At 48.5% G+C, this 25,448-nt stretch overlaps 1 protein-coding gene across 1 annotated transcript in view; it reads left to right on the top strand.

Annotated features, from left to right (window-relative positions):
- The window catches only part of LOC119171546 (uncharacterized), a 671,663-nt gene that overhangs the window by 67,376 nt on the left and 578,839 nt on the right, over positions 1 to 25,448 (top strand). The window contains exon 2 of the mRNA XM_075892259.1: positions 1,099 to 1,354. The gene's annotated coding sequence lies outside the window, so the exon portion shown is untranslated. The remainder of the gene's footprint in view (positions 1 to 1,098; positions 1,355 to 25,448) is intronic.

The raw sequence follows: 25,448 nt of genomic DNA on the forward strand, positions 1-25,448 counted from the left end.
GCTTTCTGATAACATTGCCCGATTGCTGTTATCTTGCTGTTTTCTTTTCTTTCGTGCCAACCTGCGATTGGCTGCGTAGCGCTTAAAAACGCGCCGCAAGGTGAATAAACTGGGATTGTCTTCCTGGCACTGCTTGAGTCGTCTCTTTCCTGGGCCGGCTGTCGTCCAGCCGCCGAATACGTAACAGCACATTCTCAGTGTTGGTGGGCGTAGAGCGTGCTCCGTAATCATGCACTAGGAGTCGCTGCTTGACATAACGCGCCCGTTGCTTCGCTCTCCTTTTCGCGCTGTATATGTGTCTTCAAGACGACACGCACATTTTCAGTGTCACTGCCTTGCCGTGGTGGTCTAGTGGCTAAGGTATACTCGGCTGCCAACCCGCAGGTCGCGGGTTCGAATCCCGGCTGCGGCGGCTGCATTTCCGAAGGAGGTGAAAATGTTGTAGGCCTGTTTGCTCAGATTTGGGTGCATGTTGATATGCCCGGGGAGGGGTTGAGGCTGCCACCCAGGATCCGGCGAAGGACGACTCTTGCGATGCGTCTCACGAACAAGTAGAAGATGCGTTTAATTTACATATTTGCCAGAGAAGTACATTGCAACGAGAGCGTACAGACGCGCCTTTCCATCACAAGGGCCCAGAGTGCACTCGAGACGAGTGGGCCAGCGAAGTCCAGAGAAAGAGAGCTCCGACCGCACACGCGACGCGCTTTTTATACCCCTCGTCCGTGCACGTGCATCTTCTCAGACGCAGGCTGTGTGTCCCAGCGACGCGGATGTGCGTCTCCTGCGGCGCACACAGACGCCTCCCGCGTTCCTGCAGGACGCGGACAGCGTCTGACCGTTACGCCGATGAGCGTCCCTTGCAAGCCACCTGCTTGCTGTGCCGGTCATAACAACGTTAAAAGAACCATAGGTGGTCGAAATTTCCGGAGCTCTCCACTACGGCGTCTCTCATAATCATATGGTAGCTTTGGGACGTTAAACCCCACATATCAATCAACTTTCAGTGTCACATTAAAACCAGTGGCTATTATATATACACGCGCGCGTGCCCGATGGTTTCCTTTGTGACACACACCGTTCATCTCCTTGGTGCAGGTGACCGATCGCGGCGTGCGGCGACTCATTGACGCTTGGAGGAGAAGGCGCTGCCTGCAGGAGGACCGTGTGACCGCGGCCAGGACTGACCATTGGGCTGTCTCGTACGCGCGCACTTCTTTTGTTTTTTCTGTGCTCGCGCGGGTGTTTGTGTGCGGGGTGTGTGCGCTCGCATGCGCGTCCTCGGAGTGATTCGGTGCCTCCTGCCCACGCTACTTCCTGCGGCCTCGTTCATGCCGGACCATCTACAGCTAAGGTGAGTGAGTGCACGCTTCTTATCCTCTATTAAGGCAAAAGAAGCCTTAGACGCGCCTCAACAAACACCAAAAGTCAGCGTCAACACGAGTGACGCGAAAAAAAATCGTCCTAATGCGATGTCGTCACCATTTAGTCAACAGGGCGACCCAGACTGAGACCAACGTCGTCGTCTTTTTTCATTAGGTACCATTTCAGTGGCTACACTGGAGAGGCACTGTCACGCCCGTGACAATATAATGTCAAAAGGACTGGAAGCTGCGCCAGTTGGTGATAGTACTTGAACATATTTTAACACACTGCAGCGCATGACTACGCGGACACAAGAGAAGAAGTGCTGTGGTTTGTCCCTTCTTGTGTCTGCGTAGTCGTGCGCTGTGTTAAAATATGTTGAAGCAATGTAATGTCATTTTGACTTCGTAGATTGCCTGAATTTGTGACGTCATTGCAAAGTCGCTTGGCCATGAAACGATTGTGGGGTCAGTGCGAAACCGTGATAGGTTCACCAAGCTTTCGAATAGGCGTCGACGCAGTCGAATCGGCGGAGAAAGGGTGAGAAGACGGATTTTGCCTTCGAGCCTAACAAGTGATTTCAAAACGATTTTATTGCTTAACATTCTGACATTATGAACCAATTAATTTCTACAGCAAGGCACCGCTCGTTTGATGGCCGAGCCCCTACGGTGAGTTGCGCCAGGATAAAAAGCGGAATCAGTCAATCAATCAATCAATCTTAGCCTGATGCATTAGCAACCCTTTGATGTTCCTATTTTGCTGCAATCGTTGATGTCCCGCTGCACGCATTTGATCCGCTCTGTCTCCCTTCTACAGTGAACTGCCGCGCATGACGCCGCTGTTATTTGTATGAGTTTGTGTATGCTCGTCGCATTGCGCGTTGCATGTGCATGCTTTCGCGACACGCCAAGTTTTGGTTTTGAGTCTGGCGCTGTGGCAGCATGGTCACAAAAACGTCTCGGTCCGACCGTTCAGCAGTAAATAAGTTCATGTCAGCGATTCATACATGTGAATAGACATATAATATTTGTAGCCTAATTACGTAAGCCTGAGGCCTTGTTGCTCTGTATGAATGGAATAACTGAGATTACTTTGCTCTAAATGTGTTTTCATTGATAGTAACATACATCCATTGTATGTTTCTTCGCTTGTATGAACGGTCTATATGCTCCTTCTGTTGCACTAGCGACCATACATCAGTTCGCAGCGCCATAGTGCACCGCCAAGGTATACATCGCGCGTTATTGTTACGCTTTTCGTAAAGACCACTGAGCTTAAAGAAAAGATGGTGGTTGTGTTCGAGATGCTCGTGGTGTGTGTTGCATTTGGACACCGCCGATAGCGCGGTTTCGTTTTCCCGCTGCGTGCGCGCTCGCCGAGGTTGTCAAGGTTTCCCCCTAGATGGCGGCACCTGCCTTTGTTGAGTTGGGAACGGCAAGTAAGTGCTCGCGGGGAGTGTTTTGAGGGTCGGGATGGATTGGCCTACCTTGTTTTTCTAAAGGAAGTGACGTGTTTTGTTCGGTCGCACAAGCCACGTTAATCGAGGCTGTTATAGCAAATATAATAAAATATAATAAATAGCAAATATAATAAGACGTGGTCACGTCCGCATGAGTCCGGTTTTTAAATGCGCTCGTACATCATACTTTTGAGGGCGTGCGTTAAATCTCACGTGGACAAGATTCGTACAACGTCATCAAATCACTTTGTTTCCTAGACACTGTGATTAAACCGAACGACTGATTTTTCTAGGCCGAGTTCTTTGCGACGCTACAGAGAGCCCACCCTTCGTTGTGTGGTAGCTGCAATAGTTAACCTTAAAAGTGCGTTTTTATTTTACAAGCAGTTTTTATTTTATTTCAACGACACTAGACACCTATTTACCTTTCCTCTAGAAACGCTGAGATTCTATGGCGATGGCGCCAGCCCTTCTCGCGGTTTGTGAAAGCTTTCGTCGCTCTGCTTTCATGGGAGTTCCTGTATCGATGTATAGCCACCTCTTTAACGCGAGAGGGATAAAGAGCTCGTCCCGCAGAAATTCCGGTGTCGGTGTAGTTTGTTGTGAGCGAAAAATTATCATTTTATGCGTGACAGAAAAATCGAGTACGATGGAAATGAAATTAATAAATAAAATCCTGGGTAAAAGTGGCATCAAAGATTCGGTTGGCAAGTTATCTTTTCATGCACTTTGCTTTCTCTGCATTTTCTCATTATATATATATATATATATATATATATATATATATATATATATATATATATATATATATATTGGAAGAGGTATCCGGCGTCCGTCCTCGTTGCCTTCCGTAGACAGATTCAGAGGCGAGCTAGAAGCTTATTGGGGACTAATACTGATGAACGACTCTCCAAGTGCCATAGAGCAGTGACAATGGATGTCTGTCGCCCCGCTTTTTTTATGTGTATACGCCTAGTTGACTTCGGGCTGTCAGTATTATTCCTGTTTTCTTATTCTATCGACAGTAGAATTTCTGCTCCATCTTTCTTTGTTTGTTTCTTCGTTTGTTTCTTTGTTTTTTTTTCTTGCCTCCTTTTATCACGCTATCACACCAGATGTATACGTCTAAGCCGAGCTCCCCCCACGGTGGTGCGTCATGATGGAGACGATGAAAGCGCAGATGTGAATAATTTGCCTAACTTTCGTCTTTTTATTTCGCGCCATATTTCTCATTGCGATTGGTTCTGTCGTAACTATAGAGTTAAGCTTCCCTCAATCGTCCTTCAATCTACAATTGCTTGCGGAGCCTCTACTGTATGAAACGCGCAATGTTAAACGTTATGTTCACTTCTCTTTATTTTCATCTGTGCTCCTTGATTTGAGGCTTAAAAAAATGGTTTTTATTTGTATCGCGGTTGCGCTTTAATTTGCAGCTCGCAGTTGACTCTCCTTGATGACATTTACTTTGCGAGTGAGAAAGAAGACATGTGTCAATCATAACAGTTTTCCGGAAAGCGCAGAGTTAAAAAAAATGTAAAAGAAGAAACAGTGATAGTTTGCTTCGTGTGTAAAGTACCAGCACTGTGTAAGCTTTGCTCCGTATCGTACAGCATATGTCGGAGTAAACTTTCGCGGATATGTGCGTGAAGAGCGGTTCCGGACTTTTTGAAGAAAGTGAGTTTAGCCACCGTATTCACAAACGCTCCTCCACTCGACTTTCACCCATCACTTGACAGAGTTGAGCACTGCGCCGCTGCTCGGCTGAAAATGACGCTGCGCTACTCGAGAATATGAGCAAATTATCACTGATATGCAGTGACTTGGCCTGCCTAGAGATGGCGCTCCCATCGGCTTTCTCAAGTGAACATGGAGCGTTGAGTGAAGGGATGCTCTAGAATACGGGGGTAAGTCACGAAAGCCGGTGGCCATCATCATTTTTTTTTAGGGGCTGGCATCGCCTGTGTGTTTTTCGTTGGTAGAATTAATTGGGCGGGCCGTCCGCTGCATACCGATGATTCTTTGATTTGTTATCCTCTATTCTGTTCTCGGTGGTTCATTAACTGAATTGTGCTAAATCGGGGGCTGGGTCCGGTCTAGTTAATAGAGCGACGTCACGAGAACTGTAAGCGCACGAAGACGGCAACGCGCTCTGTGTTCCGCTCCGTTTTTTGCGCTCCGAGTGTCGTCTTCTTGTCTTCGTGCGCTTACTGTTTTCACAATGTCAAGCGAATTAGCGTCGTCCGGCGTTAACTACATCGCATCAACAACGTGCCATGGCTCAGTAACGACCGTCTTGTTGTTTCCGCAGCGTCAGCTGTTCCCTCCGCTTCATTCTCGTCCTTCGGTTGCGGGTTTCGGTGCCGTCGTGAGTGCTTTGTTTCAATGCAGCAGTTAAGTCAATATTATGCTCGCCGTACTTATACTCGCCGTATCACCTGGCCATGTATCCTGTTCGTGATGGCCCGTGCCAATTCGCGCGGTGCCCGACTTGATAGCACCTATACGCGCAGCCCACCGCGCGCGGTGTTTGAATCTATTTCGCAGCGATTATCTCAGGCAACGACGTCCGGGGTGGCATGCATGCACACCTCTCGGCCGCTTACCCACTTGGTGGCCGCGTACTTACACGGCGAGAATCTGTGTACTCCCGACACGGAGGCCCCCGAGACAAACAAGCCGAGTTTCGCAAGCGACGCACACCACGCGTTTGCCGTGGTGTGTGCCATGTGATGCGCGAAGCGATCTCGAACTCTGTTCGTGACGAACGGGCCGGCTCGATCGTTCGTCATGCCACCGACGAAAACCTATATAAGGTCGCGTATACCTTACGCTTTGGGCCGAATCGATGCGCAAAGACTGCGCGCGCGCGCTCTGATAAAGAACCCGCCTCGTTACCGTTACACAGTGTCCCGCGGCAGAGCGCACGCCGCCGACCCCCCCGAATTTGCATTCGACCCCAGTGACCCCGCGAACTTGACCCTGACCTTGGAAGAACGGACCCGGCGCCCCACCCGCGGTGTGTGCGTGCACGAGGCTTTGTGGCGCGTATATTCTGGCCGATATCGTCATTCTGGTCCCGCTGCTTGCTTCCTGTGGGCTTTTGTTATTAAAGTAGTACATTTGTCCTGCTCGGGGACTTTTTTCCGTTTGATGCGCTCCATCGCCCGCGTTTCTTGATTTGATTGAGTCGTGCTGTCACCATGTTTTTTCTCCTCCCTTCGCTGCATACGTGGTGCTTTCCACGATCAATGTTTTGTTTGTTTGTTTCAGTTTTAATATCGAGCCACACTTTCGTATTGACCTCGACCTGCTTCGAACAGCTCGTGTGTGGGTGTTTGCTTTATGAACTCTTACACGTAAGTGCCTGGCATTATTCATTGTTGTGTCCTCGAAAAGTAAAATATATGAGTAGTTAAAGCGGGTCATTTATTTTTTATTACTGGTTTTCATACCGCGGCTTTTATATTTTCGTCGAGGGAGAAAAGATACCGTGCCTAGACACGCAGTTAAGCTGGAATAAGACAATGAGTAGAGCAGTGAGCCCTCACTGTGTGTGTGTGTGACTTTTTGCTGACTGTCCTTGACGATAATATCTGGGGTTTTACATACCAAAATGACGTGATTAGGAGGAACGCCGTATATAGTGGAGGGCTTCGGAACTTTTTGACGATCCATGGTGTTCTTTAACGTGGGCCGACATTTCGCCTCCATCGATGTGGGACAGCTGCGGCCGAGGTCGAACCTGCAACTTTCGGGTCAGCAGTGCTTAAAGCGGCTTTAGCAGTGCTGACTGTCTTTGTTGATGCTGTAGGATGCATCTCTGTTTATTCCACTGAGACCGTTTGCAGAGGCCTAAATTAACGATTAGGGGTAAATGATGAGTGCAAGAATGGTGGGACGGTAACGTGTAATAAACTCAGTGGACGTAATCGTCTTCGAGGTTGGCTTTGGTCTGTGAGACTGCGGCGAGTTATTTTACAACAACGTGACTATGTATATGGTGAACTTTCCTTCGTTAACCTATACGCAGCAAGATGGACGTGTGCAGCCTGTTGATTTGCGCATCACTTGTAAATTTAGGGTCGACGGGCATCCTTGAAAAGTTTTTACTTTAGGGTCGCCCTTTTTTGACGTTTTACTATTTGCGTTTGTACGGATTTTCGTAGAAGTATTCTCTTGATCGGCAACGATGACGGCGATATAGCTGCGAACCTCGAGTTACGAGAAACACACAAAGATACTATTACATTTATTTGCACGCGTTTCTCAACTGCTGGAGTAAAGCATTGTCAGCTTCATCACCATTAAGTTTCGGTTTTTAATTTTTTTTTCGAGAACGTGGACGCGACAGAAAATTTGCGGAAAAGGTATACTTTAGTTGGACAAAACTCCGGATGTCGCTACCAGATCTGCATGCAAGCGCTTTGAACGGTTCCGGAAATGCATGAAGATGTAAGCGGCGAGATGTTTACGAAAGAATGAAATTAACGCCGGCTCTTAGCTCGCTGTTCCGGGTTTTTCGTCGCAGCCTTCGTGCTTAAACGCTTCAACTTCTCTTTCCGTGTTTAGAACATGGTGTATATATGACTGCCAGAGAAGCTCGTGGGATGTTAGCGAATTGGTACTTGTTCTTCAAGTAAAGCCCTATAAAGGTCAAGCGCATGCTCTACATATCATTTATCAGTGGGTTACTCAGGCGTGCCTGCTGTTCACTTGTTTGATGGAGTCGTTCGAGCGGAATTCTGCTCGAAGCGTATAGGTACTTTTCCCCTGCTATATTGTGCATAAGTACTAGGCGTCTAACGTATTGGAAGATCTTGGTAATTATGTCAGTATCTCTGGAAAAACTTGCTAGGACGTTCAGGTCTTCGACATGAAACTTCAGTGAGACGAACGCATATCTCCGTAGAAATAAAATAAAAAAACACTATTTCGAACGCGTGGAATTGCTTCGTCGTGAAAGTAAGCAATCGCCACTGAATCACGTTTTTTTTCTTTATGTTCAGATGGCTATATATTTGCCTTAGTAAACTATATTTCCGTTTGTATGGTCGTCCGGTTGCACGTGCAGTGCATATGTGTTGTTTTGGTGTCATTGCGTCTAGCGTATGTGTTATAGCGACCGCCTTATCGGCAGTCAGTGCGTAAAGCAGCTATGGTTGAATAACCGTCCGTTTGGGGATAACCGTGTTTGTCGCGCGGTGCGGCTAAGGTCACTTGCACCCATTAAAACCTTCCAGTTGCGCATTCCCTCGTAATGAAATTGCGACGGCTGTGTGGGCGGGGGTGCTTACATTTCGTGAATGCGTGTATCACTTCCTGTATATTGACACTTGTTTTTCGCTCGTTTCGGTGCTGCTTCTCGTTGTCCTCTGCAGCGTTCGGCCAAGAGCGCGTTTTCGAATAGCGGGCCCTAACGACCTGTCACTCGCACGGTTCCCGCTCATTGGGCAACAGCGGGGCGAAGCCGAGTATAGCAATATGAAGGCGCGTGGCATAGCGAGACTTGGCGCCTCGAAGCGCCCCCTCGTGGCGCGTCCCGACCACCTGCCTCGCCCGGGGCTCCATCTGCCGGCGGCGGCGGCACGCGAGCCACGGGTCCCCTTCTTCGATCGGCGATTAGTGTATAAATGCGTCCGGTCGCCGAGGTTCTCCCCCTGCGGGCTGCACAATAAAGCGACCCAAGGCCGCAGCACTCTCCCCGTCCACCGTGGACCTTAGTGCTCGCTCCAAACTCTGGCTCGGCTCCGAGAGGAGGACTCCCCGTGTTTCTTTGTCGACGCCAAGGCGCACGACGCCTCGAGCAATGGCGACCGTACTCCTCCACGGTTCACTTTGCGCGTGCCGCTGTGTGTGCACTGGGCCGTTTGTGAGCCAGCGTGTTCCCGTCTTCTGTCGTTCACGGATGCGCCGTACAGCCTGCACACTGTTTACACGCGACGGTAGCCCCGAGGCGCTTTGGACACTGGCCGCACGGGGACGCTGTCCGGGACCACCAGAGGGCGCATGCACTGTCACTCTCGATGCCATATACGCGCTTTTAATTCGGGCGTAGTTATTATCCACGGCGGGCCGCTCTCATCCTCCCCTGTCTGCCCAACACCACGTCCTCACCTCCCGTTGTGCTCGGGATGAAATAAAGAAAACAAAAAAAAAACATACTGCCGACCCTCGGCGTTCGGTGCCGATCTTGTTTCCTATGCGACCACTCCCTCCCCTTCTTCTTTCACTGTGGCCGGTTGTCCCCCTCGCGGTGTGGTCACGTCTGGCGTGACTGAGTCTCGTCGCTCGCGCAGCACACATGCGCGGACACTATAGCTTCGCTTTCATTTTGTATTTTTTTCATTATTTCTCTGTCTGCGTTTTGGTTTAGCCTGTGCGCCCGTTTCCTTTGTGTGCGTGCGTGCGCGGCTTTCACTTCCTTTAATCTCTGGTCGCATCCCTGGTCCCCTCGTAATCTGTTTGCGTTTTCGCTCTCACTCTACACGTAATAGTAAACGCGCTCCTCACCCTCTGCTTTTGTGTCGCCCTCGTAGTAATATTTTTTCTATCTACCGTCTAGATTAGAGCCTGCTCCGCCACTTTCTTTTCTCTCCGCCGTTATAGCACCTTTGACGCACATTTCTCTCTCTTTTTTTTTCACTTCCCGACGGACCCCACCGTCCTTCGGCGAAGTGGATTCTGGCGTGGCCGTAAAGCCCTTATAGATTGAGGCGCGTTGTCCGACCCCCGGTGGTGGACGCGGCCTCCTTTAGATTCACTATTCTCCTCTCCACACTATTAATTGCGGACAGGCCCCTGGCGCACAATAAAGAGAAGAAAAAGTGAAACCATCCGGTCCATTGTGGTTCTTCTTCCAGTAGCGGGCCGTTGTCCCCACATCGGATGAGAGCGTAGCGGACCACCTCCGACCCCCCCTCCGCTTCTCTGACCGTTTGGGCAGCGTCTGTACGGGACTCGGTAATGCGGGCCGGTCGTTCCGTCATCGCCGGGCGATCACGAAACGACGTCCGGCAGCGATGAAGGCCTGTTGCTCCGCGCGGATTTGCCGCGTTGATGGAAGAGTTGCTTACGTCATTGCGCGGCTTCTGTCAGCGCCGCGTGGCACGCCTGAGATACGCGGCTTAAACCGTCGGGGGTGCACGGTAGTAAGGACGGCCGCATGGCGTGGTCATTCGTGAGAGCACCGCCACCTTGTGTGTCACTGCGAGAGACGTTTGCCGGCTCGGGTGTCGATCTGAAGCCAGCAGTTGTAGTAGCCCTGTACTTTGGGACTTGGTCGTTCGAGCCGTGTGTCTGCGTCGAGCCATCGTGTTTTGTTTCCCGTTCAAGGACGGCATTCTTGTGCAGATTTTCGTATCAGCGATCGCCGGCCGCTCTTTGGAGGGTCCGTGGTCCCTTGACGCGCCAGTATGCGAAATTGTCCTCGGCGTTTTCCGAAGATGCGGGGTTTGCCGAGGAGCGGAAGAACGGCGACGGCCTTGTGTTGTGCGACTCGGGACGGTCTCAGCGCGCCTTCAGAATGTCTCAGGATGTCAAGCTCCTTGCAACGCTGCGTGACGTGGGCTGTGAGTATATGTCTCCCTCGATGACTTCCGTGAATGTCTTGAACTGAAAGTTTTCGTATGTTCGGGACTAGTCACGTATGTTTATACTGTCTGGCACAGACATCATCCTGTGCATATGCGTAGATATACGCCATTTCTTTATCGGCGAGTTGTGGGGATGGCACGTTTACACAACCTCCCTGCAGATAGGAAATGCGTTCTGCTTCTATTATTTCATGAGTGATTCGCGTTATGCTCTTGTTGATGACGGAAGAGCAATCCTGGCAGGTTATAAAACGGCTGTATAGCATGGAAACCTTCAAAATCCTCTCTGTCATGCGCACTTTCCACGTTGTGCGCTGGCTCCCCCAGCTTATCATTTACGCATCCCCTGGTTTGGCCAACGTCCACTATTTCGCGCTTTAAAGAAATTTTCCTACACCACCTCTTCTGCGCAACCAACTATAAGGGCATTTTGTACTTATAATGCCACAGACCTGTTGCTTCCTCTCCGGGTCAATCATTCTGCCGAGCTCAAACAGCCTGTTTGGGGCTGCGAATACGACTTTCACGCCGTACCGCTGGGCTACCTTTTTTAACTTGTGTGAGGGCTTGCGCGCATGTAATCACAACTACCTTACGCCTGCGTGATGCGCTGGCTTTGTGGCAGATGGGGCATCTTCTTGAGCAGGCTCTCTGTTACCGCAGTGAGAAGAAGCTGGAAACACCCAGCGTTTGTGGACGCTCGAACGTTCCAGAGCTACGGTGTGGGCTCCAGAGCGTTCTTGAGACACGACGTCGCAATAGCTCGTTTAACGAGCTTAGAGCGGGTGCTCTTGAAAGACAGAAGTGGTTTGCTAGCACGCGTGACACATATATCGCCAGCAGACGCCAACGCCTTTGAAACGAAACCGGGTACGTATCTACAAATCTAATTTGGCTATTTATTGGGAGTTCGTGTGTTCGCTTAGTAGTTCATTGTCTTGCGGGTCACAATTTAAAGGAATTAACTAATCGTCCACGTATCGGCATATGCTAGAGCATGTTTATCTGCGAATGAACCGTTGATTTGACGATTGAATTCAGCAAGAACTAGGTCGCTAAAAGTCGGGGCGATCTGGGGCAGTTGTGTCGGCGTGCCATTCCTACTATTCACCGATAAAGCGATGTGCAGTGGATGATGTCTGTGTCGGGCTGCACAAACGCACGTGAAATCTCCCAATAAAAGTGGTTGGTAATTCAGCGTTCGTCGTCGTTTGTGTCCCGTCCATTGTGGGTTCTTTACGCATTATTGTGCCAGAAGAATGTACTATAGTCGTAAGAATAGTGTAGTGCGTGCCGTCCAGTTAATTGCCATTGACAGGCGCGGGCATCCTGTTCGGAAGCTTTGCGCATATATGCGTACCTGTTCGTAGTTATAAGTGGATGGCACACACTATACTGTCGCGTAGGCTCGCCGTTGTTCGGGTTTCATTTGACGCTGATAGTACCTCGCTCTTCTGATCAAGATACTCCACATTATTTTTCTTCATAAATGATGCTGTAATCGTAACTTTGGTGTTGGCCAGTGGCCATAAAAGTCTGTTTGCCTGTGCAATGGAAATTGGCATTGCTCTTCTAAAGCTTCTACGGAGCTAGCCCACGCCAGATTCGGTATGCGTACGCGTCACTGATGGTACAGATGCATGGGAACGCTGGTTTCAGGTTGGACAAGGACCGGATGATACAGGAATCTGGGTATACAGTTATTGGTAGACTGTTTCGCGCTGAAATATTTCAACAGTTAGGGAAGACTAGGTGACAGGAGGATAAGAATAATACCATTAGTGTTGCAGCAATATTTCAAGTAATACATGTAAGGAAAAGTAGCTAAGGAATAGTGTAAACAATGAAAAAAACGTATATATTGTTTTTAAGTATCTTTTCTATTTGTGGCGAAAGAAAGAGTTTAAGGGAACGGCTTTTCACGGAGTAATGTGAAAAACCACGAGAGAAAAGAAAAAAAGCAAGTTGTGAGGACTCATTCAGATTCAGTCCACACGTTTCGCCCGCACTGCTGTCTTCGCCCAGGCGTCAAAAGCGAGCCTTTAAACGGCCTTTTATATGCTGCATTTTTAGAATGCAAGTAAAAAAAAAGTCCATTCATTAATGGCCAGATGTACTGACAGTGCAAAATCACTAGGCGTAAAGAAATAGCAAAGCGTCGATCGCTTCCGTATCAGATACGATACGTATAAGCTTTTTGGCCGGGGTGTGATTTCGCGATGCACCAAATGATCCAGCGTATGTGCCCCCCCCCCCCCCCCCTGTTAGTGTGCGTATGTATACATACGCTGCCTATCTCGGCACGCGTGCGCCGCGCAGCGGACGTGCTCCCATGCAGAGCGACGATTTAAATTCAGTGTCAGCGATGCGCGAAGCGATTTGTCGCCGTTTGACGTGCAGTAGTACTGCTGCAGTGCTCGTGGAAAGTAGCACCCCCCCCCCCCCCTCTTTACTCTCATTTTCGATTTAGAGCGTGTTTGCTGTAGGCACACTACGCTTTCGCTGCCGCGTGTACAGATAAACTTTTGTGTTTGTAGCTATAACGCAGCTCATATCTATGCCGTTGATTTTATTTGGCGTGCGTGGCGGCGTACGTGACCGGTGTGTTGAATGCACGTGAATCGCAGTGCCTCGACTGCAGTATACGGTTTTGCGCCGGCGCGATATGCTACACTGTGAAATGCTGTTAGAAGCGTCCGTGACTCGCGGTCTGCGTGAGCCTGTTATTCTGCTAGAACCGACTTCCTTCGATCATCAGTGAAGCCCGATGGTGGGGGCGAGCTTTGCCCTATATAGTGATTCTGTGGTGGACGTCTATCCAAGCAGGCTGTTACCGTATAGTGCGGAACCTATAGTCGCAATCGTGACATTTAGGGAGGCATGCGTATTTATAGTTGTCTTATTTGCTTCCGCATTTCTTCGTAATATAGCATTACAATATTTTCAGTATTTGGAAATCGGGACCACAATTGTGGATTATTTATTGTAGTTATGCAAATCAATCAATCAGTCTTGTTGTGAATCGCTTCTTTTTTTACCAATTGAACTGAAGGCCAAACGGCTGGCCCGTTTCTCACGATGCGTCTCGTTATCATGCATGGTTCAATATTGCGATGACAAAATTTGATACCGTCTCGCGGTTCTTTGAGGCAGTTGCGTCATGACAGGGTTTGTTGTAATACATTTAAGGAGACTGCAATAATTTATGTCTGTCTCTCGTCATTATACTTTTGATATGGCACTCAACCTCAAATGCGATACAACTTGCTGTGTTTGGAGAAACAAACGAACGAATGAACCTGGGGTGTAGCCAGGGGGTGGCACGCTAAGTGCGTGCTCCCGCCCCCCCCCCCCTCGAAATTTTTTGTCGCCATGGCATAGAGAGCTGGCCATATTAAGGGGGTGGCCCTCCCTAAACCCAAATGCCCCCCTCCCGAAACGAATTTCTGGCTACGTGCCTGGAAACGAACAGGCGTTCCGTATTATTAACCATGCATGGCTATAGTAAACTAGAATATATTTTAGTTCACTATAACCATGGCTCTGGCTGTCGCCATATTGTTGCAATGTTTAGTTCTGTGCGCCTTCTAAGCCGCGGGTTGCGTGTGAATTCACTCGCGTCGGAAGTGACACCGCCGACTGTAGATAGCCACTTAGATAGGATATATATCCATCGTGTGCTTTAAAACGCCTGTGTGTCGAAACGCTGGTTGGAAACATTTGAAGGGCATCCGTTGTGCATTCACCTCGCGAGTGGAGCTTAAGTGTGGCGAACCGTGTTCGTCCCTATAGGTCGCGTTCCTATTTGCGAAGCCCCAAAATACAAAAAAAAGCAAAAAAAAAACGGCTGGGATGTTTTTTGAACTCCGGTATACGTGAGGCAACTTCTCAAAACGAAGGATTTATATTTCTTCCTTTTAAGGCATTTCTTTCACTAGGCGAGTGTCTGGCTCGTTCGATATTATAGGAGAGCAACGCGCTCATGTGCGCGCGTATAGATGTGCAAGGTCATCCCGGGTGTTGCATTGCCGCGCACTCTTAGGAAATCGCTGTCGCCATGCACCAGTGTGCACGCGCGTGCGGGTTTGTGTTTATAACGTGTGTGTGTGTGTGTGTGTGTGTTATATAAATGGGTTTGCTGCTTGGTCGCGCATCGTCGTCGCCGATCGCGTGGGTTCACTGCACTCCCTCGAGTGCGGCGCGGGGATTTATGTGCACGCACGCATCTATATGCGCCGCCGTGCGTTTCCTCCGTGTAGCATGCGTCGCGCGGTGTGTATCGGGCTGCAGCGTTTCGCAACCCTCGCCGGCGTGCCTTGCCTGCTGCGTCCTGCCCGCATACTGCGCGGTATACCGGGTCGAGCGCTCGTATGTCCTTCTTGAAGAGAATGCAGAGTGATCCTACATGTGTACGCCTCGAACTGAACAGCAGTGGACCCGAGGGTCTATACCGGCGGTCGCATTTGGTCGGAGGCGAAACGGCATGAGGCCCTTGTAGTGTGCGGTATAGTGCACGTCAAAGAACGCCAGATGGTCGAAATTTCCGGAGCCCTCCCACTATGCGGCGTCTCTCGTAATCATATCGGGGTTTTGGAACGTAAAACTCCAAATATTGTTATTAACATAAGTGAACATCAGTGTGGTACCACGCGTGCTACAAGCTGTACGACATGCGTATATGCACTTTCTTAATTGGTCACACAAGAGAGAGAGAGAGAGAGAGAGAGAGAGAGAGAGAGAGAAATAAAAGGAAGAGACAGGGAGGTTAACCTAGTAGGAAAGGATCCACACAAGCCCCGCCGCGGTGGTCTAGTGGCTAAGGTATTCGGCTGCTGACCCGCAGGTCGCGGGATCGAATCCCGGCTGCGGCGGCTGCATTTCCACTGGAGGCGGAAATGTTGTAGGCCCGTGTGCTCAGATTTGGGTGCACGTTAAAGAACCCCAATTTCCGGTGCCCTCCACTACGGCGTCTCTCATAATCATATGGTGGTTTTGGGACGTTAAACCCCACATATCAATCAAAAGAATCCGCACAAGAGCGAGACGTTCCATATCAAAAGCCTTTATGTAGTTTTGATCGCGCAGCACTGGCGTAGCCAGTAGAATGGTTGGGTGACTCGTATACACTGATTCATATCTTGCTGCGTGACACAAATGTGAACAAGAAAGACGTAGACGCGACGAGCTGAATTGGGGACACCTTAGCGCCTGTGTCGTATCTATCTTCCTTGCCCGTGCTGTTGCGCAGCCAGTCATGTGACTGCCGCAGATGTGTCATGGTCAAATTATAGAGGTCGCGAAACTGAAACGAAAAGTGTCAAAAACGTATCGCCACAGGCATCAACGCCCGCCGACGATCCAAGCGCGAGTATAAATGAGGGGGGGGACCAAAAAAATCAATATATAATTCTTTATTTAAAATAGTCGTAACATTATATGACAAAGTTAACTATAAATTTGCTTTATGGTGTATCTGGCACCTGGCTAAATGGTTGATTGCCTCATAATTTAGTAAAGTATAAATGGGGGGTGTATTCAGGCAATCTGCTATCGGTGGTTTTGTTTAGTTCGGACCTGTTCGGCCCATTGGCGGGTCAACGAGGCATCGTTCACTTTTGCGTGGTGGTTTCGTGTTTACATTCCGTAGTTTATTAATTTGTATATGTGCTGTTTATTGGCGTGACATTTCAGTGCTGATCTAGCTCGCAGAATGTGTAGATAGCCGCTCCTGTGACTGCCGACTGCCTTCGCTGGCGCACTGCCGGTACGTGTGCCCTCGCCTTTCGGTGACGGTTAATGCGACACGCTAAGTGACGAAACACCCTGAAGTGAGTGTATTCTCGAGGCTGCTGTCTTGCTGCAGTGGTTTTCCACGACGATAGTTATAGCACGAGAACAAAACGACGGCACAGAGACAAGAAGGACACGAAAGACACGAGCCTTCTTGTCTTTGTGTCGTCGTTTTGTTCTCGCGCTATAACTATCGTCATGCCATACCAACTAGCCCAAGCTGCCACACTTCTAAGGTTTTCCACGATCGGGCCACGCGAGTTTTTGAACTATTGTGTCATTATGCTCGTGATCAGTTGTATCACAATTTCTCTGTCTGCGAAGTATTTGGTGTATGATGCAAGTGCACTATTTGGCTGATAAAACAACCTTGCCTTCTCAATCTTTCTTGTTGGTCTTCTTTTTTTCTCGCGCACGCAAATGGACAGCTATAAAGCCGCAAAAAGATCGCGTATTTATCAAAAAGCATCAATTGAGAATTTTTTAATTTGCATCATCACGTCGTCACTACCGCTTCCGATTGTGACGTCATTTTATTTGTGTTTTTTATTTCTTTGTTTACTGTTGTCCCCTTCAAACTTAGATGGCGACGGTGATAATGAGCCGCTGACTACTGCATACATGGGCTGCTATTGAAGTTACGCTACCAGTTTACACACACTTATATACCTTGAACATGTCGTGTAAAAGTAAGTTACTAAGTGGACTGTCTGCACTCCAAAGGGCGTGGATTGAATATAGTTAGAGAACCGGTTAAGAGGCACCAGTATCACCGCGCAGTGCTCACCTAATCAGCATGTTCCAAATGAATAGTCTGTTTTGTGGACTTGTAATTGGATACAACGAGTGGATATAGATGCAGTTTCAGCCTATAGTATATTCGAAGTTTGTGGCCCTGTAGCTTTGCGATCGCCACCGCATGGCTGCGTTCAGCAGTCGGACAACTTATTTGCCCCGTGGAGTAATGTGGGCAAGACGAACGTGCTGTCTCTCTCTCCCGCTCTGCTTGGGTGTTGGCCGTTGAAAACCGCGTCATTTGATGCGACCCTTGAAAAGCTTGCCCTTGGAAGTTGTCAGGGTGAGGGTGATAATGTCATAACTGCGATCGGTATGCGGACCTGGACGTCAATCGGTCCTCTTGAGCCTCTTTATCCATCCCAATTAAGCGCGTTACCACGATCCGCTGATCTCAGTCTCTACTATGCATGTCTTGACAATTTGTGTCACTTCCTTGCGCACTATCTGATGGCCTTCTGGCAGAACTATCTAGCTTAGCAATCTTCCGATGCGAACGAAGCATGCGTCTGACAAATATGTTGCCGAATCATGCATTGCCAACCACGAATTCGAAGTGAACGAATTTCATCTGCGCTCACGCAGCTGCAGTTTTGTTTTACGCAATGCGGCTGTTGTCTTGCGTCAGCTGTTGGCATTGCTTGGCCTCTGGTGAGCGAATCTTTCTCGTACAGCACCCTGGCATGTCAAATGCTACCCAGCGCAGTGGGCAGGACAGAGTGGAAATGCTGATTGGCACCGATGCGCGAAATGAAGTAAGTAAATAGAATACCCGCTGCTTGTCTCCGTGTCTGCCTTCATTGAGCAGGTATGATTCCTTCAGTCATTTACAGGCTGACTAGACGGGGGGCAACGTTTGAACGAAATTTATGTGCCGATTCAACGGTACGAAGCATCTTCGACAGAAAAGCATGGTTTGGGTTCGATGCCTTGAACTGCACGGCGTTCAGTGCTCACAAGTGGCAGCACATCCTTAGCTTTCCGTGTGGTCAACTGCGGGTATATGTTGTATTGCAGAACATTGTAAGCCATCGTATGTCCATTCTTCCGGAACCACGGGCAGCCTGGTGCTCTACGATTGTGACCGTAACCCGACTAAGTGCGCGCGCAGGTGTGTTTCATGCAGGCGCAAACCGATTGTTGATAAACCCCGTCTCGTCTGTCAAACACCACATCTGCTGTTTGGTCACCGTCAAAGGCAACAGTCTGGTGCGGTAAATTTCATTTACTTATTATTTCAAAATACGGCAGGCTGAGGTGGCGGCCCACGCAAGCAGGTGAGCCACATACGTACACGCTTTCAATTTCTTTTGTTATCGAATGCACGAGCGTTCATCCTAGTGTAGACCGTTTTCCGCAGTGGCGAATGGGTGCTGCCACGTTTGAACATGTGATATAATGGCCTTCTACTCCCCACTTCTTCACCGTCGCCGATGGCTGGCCGATTCTCCGAGGCACAGCGCCGTGCACCCTTCCGGGCTGCAGAAATTAGGTGCCTTCTTCCTCTTCTAACCATTACCACCACCACCCTGTCCCGGGTTTAATAAGCGAGCGCATAGTCCGCGCCGCCCGTTTCTTTTTTTTTTTTTAAGCACTGCGCCGTGTCGCCATATGGCGGACAAAAATTAGGTGATTTTTTCCTTCTTTAAGGATCACTACAACCACTGTTTCTCGCCGTAGGCTGCATCGCAACGTCCACCATACGTCACATCGCGGCCGTGCCGCTGAGGAGAAGTGGGAGGAATAAACTTTATTATTCAGAAAGAGGAGAGGAAATGGGGGGAAACGATGTGGCGCTTCGGTGCGATGGCGCCATCTAGTTTTGCATAGACAAAATAGCTGCGGAAAACGGTCTATGAATTAGTTTAGCGAGAGGCTATGAGTTCAGCGTCATGCCGGCTTTCTGAACACATGGCGCACAGATTAGACTCATATCGTGTTGGCATCTTTAAAATGACACTAAATGCAAGTATTAAGTCGACGTTGATTGTTGACATGGTGGTCCAGAAACCTCATAGTGCTACTTTAGTGCTAAGGAAGTCCATATTTTGAAATAAAATCATGTTTCAATTGTCCGCATCGGGTTACCCCTCTTCAAATTACCCACATCAAGCAGAACATCTCGCATCACTGTTGCTGGGCACAACGTTGCCCGGCGTTGCTGCGGGGCGGCTAACATTATAGTAGCAGCAGCACGAAAGTAGCGGGAGCCATAGCAGCAACAACGGCTATTGAACTCTTTCCTTCCATGGGCTTCGAGATGACGGACGTGCTTGGTTCAACTGGGCGCCTCTAGATGGCACAACCGGTTCAGTTTAACCAGGCCGAAATTGAATTTTTGAACCAATCGTGCCATTCCCCATAGTAACGTCTGGCTGTTCTATTTTCCATGAATCAAACAGAAACGAGGCAGCATCATATTATTACGTTCCTTGATGCACGGACGTGTTTTTTTTTCTTATTTAGCGCAGCTAGTTCGATTACTAGTGATTAATTGTAGGCTGTAACTCTGGCGTCATCGGCATTATTTTGAGAATGTCCTACTGCGGTGCATGTGTTCTCGTGCATTTACCTTAATTTCTGTGTAAGCAGGACACAGTTGTTGATAATATTGTTGTTTTAGACGTTGTCATACATAAAGCTTTCACACTCACGTAATTTCTTCTTTGACTTTAGTGTGCCTTTAAGCGAAGTAGCGTTTATAGGACCTGTTCACTTTCAAAACTCGGTCGGTGGTGTCGTGCGGCGCTGCCACAGTGATAGCTGGAAGTGGCGCTGCAGTCGCAACAAGCTTCCGCCATTCCAGCAACGTGCGCCGAATCGAGTGTGGGTTTGGCTGTGGTTTCACTATGTACGCGTGTTGTAGTAGGCAGACTGAAGAGCTTTTGCGTGCTGTTGGGCTCAGTGTAGCGTCGATGTTTGTTCGTTTGCAATGCTGACTTGTGTGCACAAGCGGCTATAATACTAACAAGTGCCGGTGGCACTTCTGCGTTCCACGTGATCTGGCTCTTCGTGCTGAGTGGTTTCGCGCTATTCCCGTCTTTATGAAAGGCTGTGGGAATAATCGTGAGTCTGCGATGTGCAGTTTCATGCCTACAAAACGTTAAAAAATTACAGCCACGTTGTCGATGGGGGAAATGTCGAAAACACTCGTGGTAATGAACCGGAGTCTTGAGCAAGAAAGTGTGCCTAAATTTTTTTCTAACCTCCCGTGATATCTTTGGAGCCGCAAAAAAAAAAAATCCACATCAAGAGATGATGGTTAAAATAAAACGTTTGAAGTGTGTTAAATTACACGCGAGCCTGAAAACTGCGCGAATACGGCAAATGGTGCACCCACTTTGAACTATATTAGCTAAGGTTTGGGTGCACGTTAAAGAACCCCAGGTGGTCGAAATTTCCGGAGCCCTCCACTACGGCGTCTCTCTTAACCATGTGGTTGTTTTGGGACGTTACACCCCACCAGTCAATCAATCAATAAATCAGTGTTTGTTCGCCATCTGCGAGTGGGCGCAGCATTGACAGCTTTGATAAAAAGGGTCGTTTTGTGCTGGTTTGTGCAATAAATGCCGAATAGCGCACGCTAGTCATTCAAAAATACGTCATTGTTGATGAAGATATGCCAGTGAGTGGTAGTGCGCGTGGGCTTCTTGCAAAGGCATTTAAAATCTGACACTATATATCGCCGAGCTTTCGCAGCTGACAAAATTGCTCGCGCGCTGACGCTCTGAATATGTGTCCAGGCTGCCAAAGATTATGCGCAGGGGTGTTACTATGTGAAGGAGATAGCAGCTGCTGTGAAGTATTAACTTAGAGTTTATAAGCTGCATACATTGTTCGCACGTGAACCTCCCGATTTCAATGAGCTCCTTTTCGCAACTTGCGCAGGTAAGCCAGCGAAAAAATTTGTTCGCGACTGGACTTGATCGTTATTATCGAATTGTGCACATGCATCACTTAGTCATGTGCTTGCGAGGGTTGATTTCTGCAAACGTGCATTGCCGCGTAGCCAAGAAAGGAAAATAGAGGGAACAGAAAGGCAAGGAGGTTAACCAGACTATAGACAGCCGGTTTGCTACCCTGCGCATGGGAGAGGGATGGGGGAGATGAAAGAGAGCAGAGAAGGAACAGAGAAACAGCACATTCGGCAGCACACGCGCGCACACTCAGTCATAGTCCAGTCTTGTCTTTTGCGGTGTGTGACATTGCTGTTACAGTCGCTTGTTCAAGTTGGTGTCGCGTAAGAATTTCAATGTGCACCACAACGTTAGCGATGTAACTGTGTACCTTGTTTTCTTGGCGGTTTTGGGCACTTAATGCAAATTATACAATAATGATATCTAGGGTATCCTCATAGTGATGGGCGAGTGAAATTTCGACCACCTGGTGTTCTTTGACCTGCACTGACACTGCACAGTACACTGGGCCTCTCGTATTTCGCTTCCATCGGAATACGACCGCCGTGGCCGGGATCGAACTCGTGACCTAATGGGGATGTTGCACAGACGTCTAGATCTGATATTAGGGAGTTTTAGAATAGCGCACTGCGAGCTCTTGCGGTGTGGTCGCTGCTACTGCGCATGCGTCGTAACGTGAGTCGGCGTTCGCGGACCGCACGCAAAAAATCCGAAATCGCGTGTGGTAATGGCGGCCCGCATGTGGCCCGCAAGCGCTGGTTTTGAGGCTACGGTGTCGCTGCGATCGTGCGTTGCGGTACGCAGCCGGGCAAACGCTATTCTAAAACTCATGGCGCCCGCAACGCCCGCAGCGCATACAAACGGTATTCTAAACTCCCTATACTACACTCTAAGCCGAAAAAGACTAAAGTGGGGTATGCCATTGGTCCTTTAGGGGTCTAAATGCGCTGCCACAGATTTTGAACCAATTTTGCACTAACTGCGGGAGTAACTGCAAGGGCTCAACTGTTACCCCAAGCACTTACTCCACTTGGTTTAAATGTTGGGCCCAGTAGAATGATCCAGCGGGACTAACAGTTAAACCGTCTGGACCAATGGAAAAAAAAATTGCGACACTGCGTTTGTGCTGTATATTTTATGTTTATTCCAATTTAATCAGCACTGAAGATCATAGTATGTTATTCATGCAACAAACACACACACACACACACACATACATACGCACTATTATTTCAAAGTAAAACACCGCAAACAATGACTGCCCGCGCTGTACTACAAAGAACAGACTCTCGGGTATATATAGCACAGTATTTTGACCTCCCATCTAGTGCCAGTGGGCGACTTTTACTCGGCTTAAAAAAACAATAAACATTGATACCGTAACGCGAAAATTTACATCGGCTAATTCGTAGCACCGATGCGCACCGATCTTTTAATATGGATCCATCTAATATTCAACATGCTTCCAGCCCGAGACTACGAATTATCAGCTGGTATTCGATCATGTCGGCCGAACCAGCGTTCGCAGTGCTGGCGCACGAGTCCGCAAACACAAACATAGCAGCGGCGCTTGTGCGGGAAAGCCGGCGAAGCAGCCGCAGCGCCCCGCCGATGCCATACCGTGTCGGCTTGCCGACGGCGTCGCTAGGCTTATGACGAGTACGGCTAAACGACCGCCGGCGATCGCAACATGCGGCTCGCGTGAAATTTTCGTCGTCGTTATTTTATAGTCACAAATGAACAATAGGTAAGTGCCCCATGTTCGCTGTGTCTTACCGAGTGATGTAGATATCTGTATACTTACAGCGACGAGACCGTTCGCAGGCACGGTTCTTTCATCGTGCTGGTAAGGCACAACCTGTGTACCGCTGGCCGCACGATTAGTCGTATCCGCGATCGCCTACACGTTGGATTTTTGATAACGATTGTCGCATGGATAAAAAGACATAAGTTTGCCTGAGCTACTATTTTTGTGAACTTGTACGCGACGTTTCCTTCGCTTGTGCCGGCAATGCACTCACACCGGCAGCCCGCTTGATACCGATGACGTACGAAGCCTACTTTTCCTATATATAGCTTTGAACTTGTGGTCACTGTGTGGGTACACGACCGCTGATGAACAGCTTACCTTTATTAGCATTGTCAGTGTTCACCGTAGTTCGAACTTATTCAGCACATTAAAGCGAGTTCTCGGCTTTGCCCGTGTTTGCGGAGACTTTCACTTGGCTTCGGCTCGCCCGTGCCGGCATGGTGGAAACGCGAGGGCACTTGCTGTGTGCCCTGACAGCGTGTTGTACTACTTTCCTCTAATAAAATCTTCTATTCGTTTCATAGTGCTTCACTTTCACAGTGGCGTATAGCCTATTTAACTTGTTTTCATGATCGCCGACCACGCCGAGCATTGCAGTGCAGCATCGACAGGAGGCGATCGTGGCGCAGTTGCCCTCCCCGTTAGTCCCTTCATTGCCGGGCGTTTGCGCAAGACACGCATTGTCACGCATTTAGTCCCTGTTGAACGAACCATTCGTCCATTGGTTTAACGATTGCAGTTAGTCCAACTTTGCCGAATTTCGGCTTAGAGTGTATCGCCGAAATTTCACACCTAATAAAACTGCTAGCGCGTGTCGAGTCATTGAATGTGTCTCTGCAGGTTGCGAAAGAAGCAACTCCTGGGAGGTATTAACTTTTTAAAGTACACGCAGCATACTTTTTTCAAAGCTGAAGCTCTCGAGTCCGATTCCGCAGCTTTCGCAGATGAGCCAGCGAAAAAATGCGGTCCCGTGTGAACTTGATGGCTACTTTCTGCGAATGCGTTGTGCCACTTAGCCGATGTGCCTGACAGTGTTAAGCGATATTTTATGGTCATTTTCTTTAGCTTTTAACACAAACTATAATGGGTGATGCGAACGATGTGAGCAGATCTTACTGCACGATTCGCGCGACTACAACGAAATTCTGCTGTTACGTATTTTCACAGAATCTACCAGAACCTTTGCAGTCGTCCCTGTTAGCTGAAAAAAAAATGTCGTCACAGCTGGTCGCTTAGACAGTGAACAGCACTAATTTCCATCGCGCTGAACTTGAGAGCCTCACCATCCGCCAATAACCGGGTGTCTGCTATAGTTCGCGCAACAAAGAACACCGCATAACGTATTGTCAGACATTTCTGCTAATGTATTAAACATTTACGAAGTATTAATCCTTCCTCGTCTGCTACGAGGAGCTTGTTGCTGCAGTAGTGCTACCTGGACCATAGAGTTTCCCAAAATTAACTAGAGGGCACTCTGGCGCTGCGATCGTTCAGCGACCATGGGAATGATGGGTAGTGCACACATTTGCCTAGTCTTCGTACTTGCGGGCGGCGAATCGTACTTGTGGCTTCGTCTATGGCTGTGTTTCAGTTTTGTTTTGAAAGAAAGAACGAACCCTTTTGAACTTAGTGACTTGATTCGAAATGGTAAACCTAAAGGAATAAGGTTGTGAAGCGCAAACGCTGAACATTTGCTAATTTATGTTTTCGCGAAAAAACAGCTTCAAGCCACACGAACACACACGGGGCCAGAAGCAGGCAAGAAGTACGAAAATTAGACAAATGTGTGTACTACCCATCATTCCCATGCTCGCTGAAGCGCCGTGTGTTGCAGCTCCCATAGACACTAGCGCCAGAGTTCCCTCTAGTGTATATTGAGAAAGTCTATGACCTGGACCGGTGGTAAGTTTTGCGCTGCTCTCAATGTATGGCGGAGGTGGAGAGTTTGGCAACTGAACAGGTTCTATAAACATTCAAGAAAACAGCGTTGCACTGTATAAGTAGCAGAGGGCGCTCGCTCACGTGTGGGCTTTGTGGGCTCCCTGTGGTTACGCATTGTGGAGGAAATCGTGTTGCTTCTCGCCTCTGTAAGGCGCTGCATGCCCCGTTTAGGAGTCGACACTCGTACGATATTATGAAAAAAAAATGCAAGGGTGTACTATCTCATGCGCAAGTGGTACATGAGTTATACATTAACAAAAAATGTCGGGCTGTAAGTGTATTGTGCTGTAAATGTGTCTACATCGCATGGTGCGCTTCAGCTATAGACCCTTTCACTGTTTACTAACACAAGCCCTCGATAACATCCGGTTTTGCCCGCCGGTGGGCCTTATAGCATCGATGGGTAAGAAGAGTATTATAAAATAGCACGCTGATTTTCTACACTTTTCTTTCCTTATTTGGCAAAACATATTCAAATAAATGTTTTTTGAGCTACATAAAAGTTTTAAAAGATTTCCTTGAACATTTCGCAAGTTCTCTTTATTAAAAAAAAAAAAAAACTAATAGGAGTCTTTCCTAACCCTTGAAGAAACTCAAAAACGACCTTTCGGTTTCGACTTTAGAAGCTGCTAAATGAGGTCTCCGGAAGTTTTGTTGGGGCAGAACGCTAGCAATCTTGAAACCGTCAATATACGCTGAATGTAGAGACGCGTGGCTTGATGATGTAACACCAACAACAGAACAGCTACTGAGTGACAACAACGTTGAACGAGAGA

The sequence above is a fragment of the Rhipicephalus microplus genome, chromosome 4 (assembly GCF_043290135.1).
Source record: "Rhipicephalus microplus isolate Deutch F79 chromosome 4, USDA_Rmic, whole genome shotgun sequence".
Classification (NCBI taxonomy): domain Eukaryota; kingdom Metazoa; phylum Arthropoda; class Arachnida; order Ixodida; family Ixodidae; genus Rhipicephalus; species Rhipicephalus microplus.